Source organism: Mus caroli, chromosome 18 (genome assembly GCF_900094665.2).
Source record: "Mus caroli chromosome 18, CAROLI_EIJ_v1.1, whole genome shotgun sequence".
NCBI lineage: Eukaryota > Metazoa > Chordata > Mammalia > Rodentia > Muridae > Mus > Mus caroli.
The window spans coordinates 71,785,890-71,796,088 of NC_034587.1; the positions used below are offsets into that span (position 1 = coordinate 71,785,890).

The window sequence follows — 10,199 nt, forward strand, 5'->3', positions numbered from 1 at the left end:
AGGGTGAAGCAGAGCCCCGGCTCTGAGAGCCACACTGTGGCATCTGTGCAGGTGCACACACATACACTTGCTATTGTGTGACAAGACCTTTCCTGGGAGATAAAACATGCTAGTCTACTTACCCCAGATAGGAACCCACTACAGACCAAAGTATGGATACCACTGAAGGCCAACCTGGTGAACCAGTGAGTTTCATTGCAGTTATCTATAGGACTAGAAATAACTCAAAGTCCACCCCAGCATGAGTGACAACTCACAAAGCAGGGAGCCTGGAGCACAGTGCACAGCCTGTAGACAGCTCAGCAGGTTGGAGAGTGTTCTTTCCAGGTGCCTCAGTGTTGGTCCAATGGGCTTGGTGTGTTGTGTGTGTGTGTGTATTTACTCTGGCAGGGAATTGACTACAGAATCTGGTCAGTTTCAGGGAATTATTTTTTCCTTCTTTCTTTCTTTTACAAAGATTTATGTATTATGAGTACACTCTAGCTGTCTTCAGACACACTGGAAGAGAGCATCCTATCTCATTATGGATGGTTGTGAGCCACCGTGTGGTTGCTGGGATTTGAACTCAGGACCTCTGGAAGGGCAGTCAGCGCTCTTAACCACTGAGTCATCTCTCCAGCCCGGTTTCAGGGAATCTTTGAAGCTATTTTCCTCTGGTTGTTCACCTTACTGCTTAAGGTGCTCCCCAGACAGGATGAGATGGTTAAAAGTAATACTAGAATGGACCGGAATGGCTGCAGTGCCATCCTGAAGTGGAATGCACAGTGGTTGGGAGGGGCCCCACCCACTGTGTGCTGAGGTTCAGGGTGCCTTCCGCCTGCTCTGCATCTTCCTGTATCATGATTTGACAGCAGCTTCTCTTCTCCCCCTTCTCATCCATGATTTCATCAAACTCCCAGACGACTCTCCACTAGAGGGATGACTGCCCTTGTTTTATGGATGGGAAGTTGAGGTGACACTGCGACTGGGGACAGAGGGGATACCTGATGTCCTGTATGCTCTGGGCTATCCCTGATATCACAGTTGTCAGACTTGGTAGCACTTTCCATTTCATGGAATGAGGGTTCCAAGGTACTGCTCAATCCAGTCACCAAGGCCTTCTCCGTGCTCCACAGCTCCCTGCAGCTGACACACCCAGTCCTGATGGCCTCCAGGCGAGGCCAGTGGGCTGCAAGCCAGCTCACCTGTTGGCTCATCCACACAGCAGCCAGGACCTGGCTCTTTCATTCCTGGAAGACTCTTTCCCTGGACCTTGTTCTTCCCAATCTGGTATTCCGGATGCTACTCCTGACATCATTGTCACCTTTACTCGGCCTCTCCCACTCAACTCCCTCAGTCTACTCAAAGCTCTTGCCACTGAGGCTAATTGTCATTTATAAAACATCAAGCTTGCCCTGACTGTACAGGAACCCTGAAGATTTGAAAGTTCAAGACCAGCCTGGGCAACTTAGTGAGACTCACCAAACCAAACCAAACCAAACCAAACCAAACCAAACCAAACAAGAAAAAGTAAAAGAAGGCTGGGTATAGTGGCTATAATCTTAGCACTTGGGAGGCAGAGACAGGAGGATCAAAAGTTAAAGGCCTGGATTACATATACAGAGGAAACCCTGCACACACACACACACACATACACACCCCACATGCATACACACCAAATGGTCATTGTCAATCCTCTCTGTAGGATAGACTGTAAATTCCCCAAAGGAGAGACCAAGAACTTGATCCAGTGTTTATTTAGCATATACTGAGTCTCATCAAATATTTTCAGAGTGCGAACCTGCCAAACATCAGCCATGTCCCCAGATCCTTGGTTGCTGGGGCCCTGGGTACAGGAGAACAGAAGATGCATGTCCTGACCTGGTCACAGTACATGACTCTGGGGGCTGCAATGCATTCTGGAAACACAGCTCAAGGCAAGGTGTTCTCTTTTTGCAGAGCTCTGGAGCCAAGCTCTCTGAGACAGCTGTTCGTTCTTCAGTGTGGCGGTGGATAGACGAATCAGGTGAGTTTGGGGCCAGGAAAAAGCTATCCCGAGAGTTGGAGTCCACTAAACTAGGTAAGGAAAAGGAAGCTGGAAGCTTTTGAGTTAATTTCCCTCAGCTTTTGGAGTTATTATTGTTCTCATCATTGACATATCTAGATTCTTCCACTGTCTTTGGTCATTCTGAAATAGTGCCTCAACTTCTCAGTTTTGGATCAAGAGACCCCTCATTGGGTTGCCAGCATTTAACTTTGCTGAATAGCTCCTGTAAATAATCACCATCAAAGACACACCAAACGGCTCAGTGGAGAAAGGCACTGATGACTTGGGCTTGCCCCGTGGAACCTACATGGTAGATGGAGAGAGGTGGGACTGGGGAGGTGGCAGACATTAATCCCTGACACTTGAGAGGCAGAGGCAGAAAGGCAGAGGCAGAGGCAGAAAGGCAGAGGCAGAAAGGCAGAGGCAGAGGCAGAGGCAGAGGCAGAGGCAGAGGCAGAGGCAGAGGCAGAGGCAGAGGCAGAGGCAGAGGCAGAGGCAGAAGCAGAGGCAGAGGCAGAAGCAGAGGCAGGTGGATCTCTGCAAGTTCAAGGCCAGGCTGGTTTACACAAGTTCCAGGACAGCCAGGGCTGCATAATACTCTGTCTTAAAAAGAGGCGGGGCAAGGAGAGGGAGCACAAGGGCAGCTGTGCAGAGGCATAGTGAAAGAGGGGTGATTCAGTCTCAGAGACTGGGGACCTGTTCAGATGGAGAGAATACTGCAGGGTGAGTCAACATTGACACACACACACACGCGCACACACACACACACACACACACTCACCCCCAACCCTGCTCCCCCAGTTCTGGAGCTGCAGCAGGAACCCTAAGGTGCCTGGGAAAGGGGGCAAACTCCAGGCCACTAGGACTTCACAGGGTGGCCAAAGACCCCTTGGGTGGGGACACAGTGAGATCTTTGATAAGCAGTCATTGGGACAGAAGAGCTCTGGGCATCTGAGAAAGACCAGAAAGGGGGAGAGGAAAGCAAACCGGTGCTGAGGTTGTGTTCCGTACCCTGGCTGTGTTCCATGTAGGCCAGGGGAATAAACACGGCTTGAGAAATGCTTCAAAGGTGACAGACTCAGTGTTGTGTGAAGGAGGGTGAGGCAGAGGTTGTCTTTTTTTGTGTCTGGTTCTTACATGAGGAGCAATAGCTTCTGGAATAAGGTTGGCTTGGCCATCTGGGACAGCAGAGCTAAGGTGCCTTTGCAGTGTCACGTAGGCTGATGGTTACGTGGGCCTGAAGTTCAAAGTGAAGGCCAAGTGTTCGTCCTGAGCCCTGTATCTTCAGCTACAGTGGTAGCTCACAGAGAAGTAAGTGCTGGAACCTGGGGACTATGTCTCTTCTCAGGGTGTCTGTGTTCTTCAAGGATGCACCACCAGACGTGCATCAACCACACAACAATCAATAAGATAGAAAACATAAGTTTAGTCACATCTTGTTAGAACCCTACGGCCCTATGTGAACTTGACCATGAATAGTGGAGTTTGGATTGGAGCCAGTTGGCAGGTGCTGAGACCCTTCGCGACCCTTTGCAGCAAGCGCCACTCCCATTTTCTTCCATCCTCCTCATCCTTCATCCTCGGGTCTGCAAAACACCAAGACAGCTCGATAACATCATTTCCTATAACCATGAGATCCTTCAGAACAAATGTCCGTGGGATGGAGAGACAGGGCTCAGAGCGACAGAATCCTGGGTGCTTCCTCTGTGAAGGGGAGCCCTTCCCTCCTCGCTGTCCGTCATTCAAATGGAGCTATTGCCAAGGTGCAGGGAAATACTGGCTCCCACCAGTAAAGAAGTAAACCTGTACTTGTTTTCTCAGTTAACGTTCTCTCTTTGCAACCGGAAAAGATTTCCCAGTCCTATTTGTTTTTAAACTCAAACACCCGGCTTTACCTTTGGATGAGCTATAACCGGTCTTTGTAAAACCCCATGGAAACTGGTCATTGTAAAACCCCCCACACCCAAACAAAATCCTAGTCACCAAAGAGTGGTTTCCTTCAGTTAGTTACCCTATTGCTTGGACAATTACCAATGCATTTCCTAGGCTCCGCAAGGTTAGGCCAAGAGGCTCCGACCTTGGGATTCATGATAATAACAGAGATTAGCATCTGTATGCCACCGGGTTTACATAAACTTGGGCTCCCACGGTGGCAGCACCTCTTCCAAGCAGCCCTGTGGGGCGCACTTTGTTTTCTGAGGGATGCTCAGAGTCTGGCACACACAAGACTTTGTTAATTCGGTACTCGGAGGAGGAAGGCAGGCAGACAACGGAAACTGCTTCTCCAAAGGCCTCCGAGGAGTTAGCAATGACTGCAAAGTCTGCTTAATTTCAGAATTGGGTCGGGAGGGGGGGTGGTCCTTCCTGTCCCTCTGGTGAAGATGTCCTTAGCCTTCCTAATGCTGCAACCCTTTAATACAGTTCCTCATGTTAAGATGACCCCCAGCCATAACATTGTTTTCTTTCATCGCTACTTTATAACTGTCATGTTACTACTTTATGAATTGTAACTCGCATGTCTGATTTGCAGACTATCTGATATGCGTTCCCTAAGGGGTTGCAGCCCATAGGTTACGAACTACTTCTCTAGGTCTTCTGTGACCGATCTCTAGAGTCTGGGCTCGGGGCTGGAGAGATGGCTCAGCGGTTAAGAGCACTGACTGCTTTTCCAGAGGACCTGAGTTCAAATCCCAGCAACCACATGGTGGCTCATAGCCATTTGTAACGGGGTCTGATGCACTCTTCTGGTGTGTGCCTGAAGACAGCTACAGTGTACTCATATACATAAAATAAATAAATAATCTTTAAAAAGGAGAGAGAGAGAGAGAGAGAGAGAGAGAGTGTGTCTGGGCTCGTCTGGTGAACTGGTGAGTTCTACCGTAAGCCAGGACCATTAGATGTGGCCAACCTCAGAAAGTGACACTGTACTAAAGAGGAATAGTCCCTGTCCTACAGGCTGCTGGCTGCAATTCCCCACTATCAGGCTACCCCACTCAGATCTTAACCAGCACCCAGCGCCCATGTGACGCTTTGAAAGTTTACAGGCAATGGAAAGATAGAAACCAGGCACAAATTAGACAGTAACAAAGACCACTTAATAGCCCCACATGACTAGAATCTTGAAGTATATTCGTGTCTTGGGGTTCTAGATAGAAACCTGGACAGTACTCAGAATAGCATGAGGGTAGACCAGGGTTCTTCTGGGTTAGGATCTACTTTGATTATCGCTTCCCATTCGTCCCATGTCGGGGGACGGGGGCTTCTATCCCAGGGCGTCCTCTGCTTCTGAACTCCAGCCTGGCCTTGTTTGTGTCTCTGCTAGGACAGAGACAAAAGCTTCCACTCTGCTGCTCACTCAGCTCAGTCCTCCCAGCCCTCAAATCTTCTCCCTTCGAGAAACTACGTGAGATGCCCTTACTCAGAATAACCCTGCAATTCTCTGTTCTCCAGTCAGGGTTCATTTGGTGAGGATAGGGTGTCTTTCATTCCCACCCTCTTTCTTCCTCACTCCCTCCTTGGGGACAGAAGCTGTTTTAATATGCCCGCTGACATCCCCCAGAAGGTCTCTCCCAGCGCCTGGGACATCAGCTCTGAACCAGTGACTGCTAAGTGAACAGAGAATCACGTGCATCCATTTTGGTCACCCCAAGCAAAGCTCTCCTTTTCTCAGGCTGGGCAGTCTCCTCCCTGAACCTCCATCATCATACCAGCCTTTGTCAGGCCTCTGGCCCTGGGTTATAGACTCGCACCTGACTGGTATCTAGAATGTTTTCGGATTGGGACTCTTTCTGACTCTTGCCAGGGTCAGGAGGGAGTAGACTCTCTGCCCTTCCTTGCTCTCTGAGATGAGATACTGGCTTCTGTTGTCACTGGCCTTCCTATAGCAACTGCCCCACAGAGAGACATGCTAGCTATAGCATCACCTCTGCATGGGACCTGGCCAACTGTCTTTTGCCACAAGACTGTCAGCAGTGATTTTCAGGAAACGAGAAATGCAGGCAAGGCTTAAAACAATTGACAGCTCCGTGTTTGTGGATGAGTAACGTGCTCACTGGCTTCGGAATTCAAGCAGTCCAAAAAGCTACGTGCCTGGACTCCCCTCCCAACCCTGCCCATTAGCTATCCATGGCCCTTGTTTAGGGTTAGAGGAATTTCAACATGATTATATATTTAAATATCTATCCCCACGCCACTATTTCTGGATGTTGCTGTCTTCGTTGTTACAACAAGCATCCATTTCGCGTGTCCTCACCCCACACTCAGCACCTAACTTGAGTGCTCTGGACAGATACCTGGCAGCCACTCTGGATCAGCTGACAGCTTGCCTGTAACGCTACAGTATTTGATGAGTCAGGACTTATGGCGTCTTTATTTGATTGTGAATCAGATGCGTTTCATTCACTAAGTTCGAGTTCTTCTCGAGATAAGGCAAGAAGTGCTGAGTGCCCTGCCAGCCTTACTCACGCCCGCCTTACTTGCGTAACCTCACTTCCGTTTGTAAAGCTGCAGTTGAGGAGGATGGTTTGGGGCTCGCTCACACATTCTTTGCGGGGGGGGGGGTGGTGGCGATTGTGCAAGAAATGTTGATATTTTCCAATTGTTTCTCCTTTCGGCTTTTGCAAGAAAAACTGTCCCTGCCTCACCCTGACCCCGCCCCCAGGGGCACTGTGAGCTTCTTGCTCTTCCATCTTGGAACTTCAAAAACAAAAACAAAAAAGCAACAAACAAACCAACAAAAACGGAGAAAGGAACCAATAGCCAGAATCTCGTCCTCCTAGGGAGGCGATTTCTCTGCTTTTGCTTGTGGTCATTTTGAGCTGGCAAGAGTTTTGGGAGACTCCTCTTGGCCTTGATTTGGCTCAAAACAGGTCTTTCTGTGAATCACCTCTCCTTGACATATGCAGAGAACTTACTTTCTTGGAGGCCATTTCCTGTTCACTGTGCTGTTCTGGGACCTAGGGGCCTTGGCTGCTCAGAGGCCTTGGGCACAGGCTGATAACCCTTTGCTTCAGCTCTTCTCCAGACACCTACCCAATGGGCTGTGAGCAAAGGGACTGGTGATTAATAGCCAGTTCCTTAGCTGTCTCCATCCTTGTCTGTCCTAAGTCTGCTATTTCGGTCTCTGTGACTTGTGGCTGCACCGTGATTAGGGTTTGATTTCTATCACCAAAGTGGCTGAAAGATGAAAATAGAAGCCACAACAGGAAATAAACAACTGCAAATGAGATATTTTATTCCATATTCTCTGAAATGATTAGAATCAAATTCACTCACAGTAGCCTGGACTCCTAACTTTCTTTTTGAAAGGATCAGAATCATCTGAAATCGGCGCTCATGGGTCCCATTTGTGCCCGTGAGGCGAAAGAAGAGCCCTTCCTTTCTAGGCATACAAGCCAGTCAGAGCTCTACTGCTGGCTTCGGGCTTCTGGCTTCTTTCTTGGAAAGGGAAGGAGTAAGAATGTGATGGGGTGGGGCTGGCTGTCAAGAAGGTTGGGATGTTAACAGATTCAGGGGATGCCAGGGAACCATAAAGCACCAGCCATTGCAGCTACTTGCCCAGTATCCCACCCACTGCTCCCTCAAGTAGTAAAATGGAGGAGGAAAGCTGTGGAGAGAGGACAAAATAGAGGTGACGCCTGAATTAAAACACCCACAATTACACTAGATGGGAACATAGCTCTGCAAGTAGATGCACGTCCCATCCAGACAAGCTGTGACATCAGATTCAAGCTCCTGAAATACCCATTACACCTACTTGCCCCGTCTGTTTTTACCCGGGCCTTTCATTACAAAGGGGATTAGCACCACTCACATTTCCAGACTTCTCCAGGTTGTCCACGTAGCCACAAAGCAGCGTAATTAGAAGGCTGCCCTTTGCTTTCAGTTTATTCAATTCTTCCTGTCACCTGCAGCCTGGTTTAGCCTCTCTTGTCTACTGAGAGAAATGGGACCCTGCAAGAACATGATCCTTCTCTGGAAAGCCTTAGACTAGCAGGGCAGTGGTGGCACACCCTTTAATCCCAGCACTTAGGAGGCAGAGGCAGGCAGGTTTCTGAGTTCAAAGCCAGCCTGGTTTAGAATGAGTTCCAGGGCTACACAGAGAAACCCTGTCTCAAAAAAAAAAAAAAAAAAAAAGGCCTTAGACAGTCTTTCAAGGCAGCATCTTACCTGAGGTCCACTGTTTAGTCAAGCTGCCTATACAGTGAGCCCTGAGCCGCCTCAGAACTCCTCTATGGAATCACTTCTTACAACAGGCTTCCTTGCTGAGTGTGGTGGTGCACACCTTTAATCCCAGCACTCGGGAGTCAGAGGCAGGTGGATTTCTGAGTTCGAGGCCAGTCTCGTCTTCAAGTTCCAGGACAGCCAGGGCTATACAGAGAAACCCTGTCTCAAAAAAACAAAAACAAAACAAAACAAACAAAAAAACCAGGCTTCCTATGCTTTTCTAAGATTAACTTGTGTGTGTGTGTGTGCGCGCGATCGCAGTGCCGGAGTTACACGCTGGAGCTGCATGCAGTTAGGAGGTAGCTGAAGACGTTAGGAGGCCAACTCAGGTCCCCTGAAAGAGCATCCACTGCTCTTTACTTCTGAGCCACCTCTCCAGCCCCTTCCCGTTCCTTTCTAAGATGACACATTTCTTAGACTGCATTTCTGTCCTTCCCTGCCTGTAATGGTGGGGTCATCCCTCCTCCATTTCCTTCCTTGGTCTTCTTGACTGCTGTCTTCTTCCCGGGTTGCTTTAGAGTGTTCACACACCATTCCAATAAGCGGCATTTTAATTTTTAGGAGAATTACTATGCCATCCAGTAATTACTGCTTACGTGCCCCTCTCTGTCCGGTCCTGCTGATGGTCCTATACTGTTGTCTTCCTTCCACAACGCAGGGCTCCCTAGCGAGAGAATCATGTGATAGAACTTGTATGTTTTCTTTTCTAGTTGTATGAGTTCAGTGTGGAAGGGTCCGAGAACCTAATTCAAAATGATGATTCCTAGTTAGTGTTGCTAGTCACTGAATCCAGGGTCTCTAAGGAATTATACTCTCAGCCCTCTAAATGTGTATCAATTATCTATCAAGTTAGAAACAAACGTTACTGGAAAGAAAGGGTATTTACAATTTATCTTTTCCAGAACATATCATTCCAGTGGCAAGAAATAAATATTATATTCCACATTTGGTAAAAAAAAAAAATTCTTTCCCCCCCCCCCCCCGTAAGTTTCATGACTGTCCTAATGTTATAATTTCAAGCAACTTTTCAAAAACCTACTAAATATGTCAGGTTGGATCACCATGCCAACTAGTTGTCTCAGTAACATTTAACACTCAGACCTGCTCCAGGGACTTTTGCTTGACAAATACCTTTTCTGCTTCCTAGCAATCACCTGCATCTGGGGATAGCTTTCTCTGGAACCTATGGTGAAGGGATAAACTCTCTGACCCTAAACAGGCCCCGCAAGCGATTGGATGCTCTAAGCAGGTCTGCTGGCTGGGTAAGGTTCGCGCGCCGGGAGGCCGAGTGGCGGGTGCCGGAGGTCTTCCAGGCCCGGAGGAAACCTGCCGGCGGCGCGCGGGCGAGCTGCACCCCTCCTCCCTCCAGGATGCTGCCCCTCGCTGCTCGTCAGCCTGCCAAATGCATTCCAGAGCTGTGCACAAGACACACTTCTCCAGGCAGTCCTAGAAACCCGAGCCCGGAGCGGGAGAGGGCGGGAGGGAGCGCGGCGGCCGCTGAGGTCACATTCGCGCCGCCTCTCCGCCCTCGGCCGCCCGGCTGTTCCCTCTAGCGCACACTTCCCAGGGCCTCCGTCCTGGCCGGTGTAAATGTCTTTGAAACAGACAGCGATCTCCTCCCCTTTCCAAGGGATCCGCCGCCAGGGCCTTAAAACAAAACGAATGAATGAAGCGCCCGGGCGAGCTCTGCTGGTCTAAATCGGGCCACTGACCGGCTCATTCCGCTCCAAACTCGCCCGCTCCATGCCCCCAGCTCTTCCGATTTCCCCCTGCTCCCGCTGGGTTTCCGCCGACCCCCGGGGCCGTCTCGGCCTCCCACCTCCCTCCGCCGTGGGTACCCCTCTCTAGACCTGGGAGAGGGTGGCGGTAACTGGGAGGGGGGTTGAAATAGCTTTTAGAAACCCGATCTGTTGTTTGCGAAACACAATCGCTTTTTTTTTTTTTTTTT

The 10,199-nt window shown here is 49.4% G+C and overlaps 1 long non-coding RNA gene across 1 annotated transcript; it reads right to left on the bottom strand.

Annotated features, from left to right (window-relative positions):
• Positions 1-1,719: 1,719 nt before the first annotated feature.
• LOC110284449 lies at positions 1,720-10,122 on the bottom strand. Its single transcript, XR_002376940.2, has 7 exons — positions 9,964-10,122; positions 8,848-8,915; positions 8,195-8,371; positions 7,839-7,978; positions 7,301-7,462; positions 7,058-7,201; positions 1,720-3,612 (listed from the first exon to the last, which is right to left on the bottom strand). It is a non-coding gene; the product is annotated as an uncharacterized LOC110284449 (long non-coding RNA).
• Positions 10,123-10,199: the final 77 nt, after the last annotated feature.